We start from the raw sequence: 2,500 nt of genomic DNA on the forward strand, positions 1-2,500 counted from the left end.
TAATCATTTGCCATACACCGGTGGAAGCTGCCGAGACGAGTAACTACATAGCGGGCTCGCCGTGTCACTAATGTACAGAGATACAACAGTTTCGACTGGAACCGGATTAAACGTATACACGGCGCTGATTAGTAATAGATAGAGCCATCAGAATACAGATAATGTATACAACTGTCCGTATACATGCTTAAAGACTCTGCTCACAATCACAACCACACGTCAGCCACACACCCTTTTCACGCACTACTCTCTGCCTGTAACACGCACACAGACAATATGTAAGCACCAGCATGGAACAACACCCAGTGCATCCCCTCCGCCACATTAGACAATCCACACTGTCATAACCAGACTGGGAGGTCCACTCAGAAAACAGAATATCCCACCCACCCGACAACCACCATTGCTCAGCCAAGCCACCAACACCCACACATGTCCTACACAGGGGTGCACCCAACATCACAATACTGCCTCCTCTCACAGCACACAAACAATGGCAGGAATGAAAGACACAGGTCTGCCACAAGCATGGAATGAGAGCGCCGCCTGTCATGAGCCAAAGGTGCATCCTGACGTGGCAAATCAGATGATGCCGCAGGCATCCACTTACTATAATCACAATCAACAAACCGGCCGCCCCGCCCCCCCATTAAACCTTTCCTTACAACAATGTGTACCTTAACCTAACCTATATCGTACCGTAACCTAACCTATATCGTACCGTAACCTAACCTACGTCGTACCTTAACCTAACCTACGTCGTACCTTAACCTAACCTACGTCGTACCTTCACCTAACCTACGTCGTACCTTAACCTAACCTACGTCGTACCTTAACCTAACCTACGTCGTACCTTAACCTAACCTACGTCGTACCTTAACCTAACCTACGTCGTACCTTAACCTAACCTACGTCGTACCTTAACCTAACCTACGTCGTACCTTAACCTAACCTACGTCGTACCTTAGCCTAACCTACGTCGTACCTTAGCCTAACCTACGTCGTACCTTAACCTAACCTACGGCGTACCTTAACCTAACCTACGTCGTACCTTAACCTAACCTACGTCGTACCTTAACCTAACCTACGTCGTACCTTAACCTAACCTATGTCGTACCTTAACCTAACCTATGTCGTACCTTAACCTAACCTATGTCGTACCTTAACCTAACCTATGTCGTACCTTAACCTAACCTATGTCGTACCTTAACCTAACCTATGTCGTACCTTAACCTAACCTATGTCGTACCTTAACCTAACCTGTGTCGAACCTTAACCTAACCTGTGTCGTACCTTAACCTAACCTGTGTCGTACCTTAACCTAACCTGTGTCGTACCTTAACCTAACCTGTATTGCGCCTTAACCTAACCTGTATTGCGCCTTAACCTAACCTGTATTGCGCCTTAACCTAACCTGTATTGCGCCTCAACCTAACCTGTATTGCGCCTTAACCTAACCTGTATTGCGCCTTAACCTAACCTGTATTGCGCCTTAACCTAACCTGTATTGCGCCTTAACCTAACCTGTATTGCGCCTTAACCTAACCTGTATTGCGCCTTAACGTAACCTGTATTGCGCCCTAACGTAACCTATATTGCGCCTTAACGTAACCTATATTGCGCCTTAACCTAACCTATATTGCGCCTTAACCTAACCTATATTGCGCCTTAACGTAACCTATATTGCGCCTTAACGTAACCTATATTGCGCCTTAACGTAACCTATATTGCGCCTTAACGTAACCTATATTGCGCCTTAACGTAACCTATATTGCGCCTTAACGTAACCTATATTGCGCCTTAACGTAACCTATATTGCGCCTTAACCTAACCCACATTGCGCCTTAACGTAACCTATATTGCGCCTTAACGTAACCTATATTGCGCCTTAACGTAACCCACATTGCCCCTTAACGTAACCCACATTGCGCCGTAACGTAACCCAACACACGTTGGGCCTTAACCCAACACACGTTGGACCTTAACCCAACACACGTTGGGCCTTAACCCAACACACGTTGGGCCTTAACCCAACACACGTTGGGCCTTAACCCAACACACGTTGGGCCTTAACCCAACACACGTTGGGCCTTAACCCAACACACGTTGGGCCTTAACCCAACACACGTTGGGCCTTAACCCAACACACGTTGGGCCTTAACCCAACACACGTTGGGCCTTAACCCAACACACGTTGGGCCTTAACCTGCTCTGTAATTGTCATACGACGCGTTAAATTAGTGTAGTGTTGCCTAACTGCAACCCCCGCAATATAGTTTGCTACTCGCACTGCCCGGTCCCCAGTGTATCGCTTCATGTTAAACACCTTGCAGCTATACACTGTAATGTGGATGGCAGCAGGACGTACATGCTCAATGCCCTTTGCAGTTGTTCATTGGCATTTGCAGTTGTTCATTGGCATTTGCAGTTGTTCATTGGCATTCGCATGGCGAAGCACTTAGCCTACGCTGTGGTACGGCCTGTGTCAACTGTCCGCTGA

The sequence above is a fragment of the Schistocerca serialis genome, unplaced genomic scaffold, assembly GCF_023864345.2.
Source record: "Schistocerca serialis cubense isolate TAMUIC-IGC-003099 unplaced genomic scaffold, iqSchSeri2.2 HiC_scaffold_1196, whole genome shotgun sequence".
Classification (NCBI taxonomy): Eukaryota; Metazoa; Arthropoda; class Insecta; order Orthoptera; family Acrididae; genus Schistocerca; species Schistocerca serialis.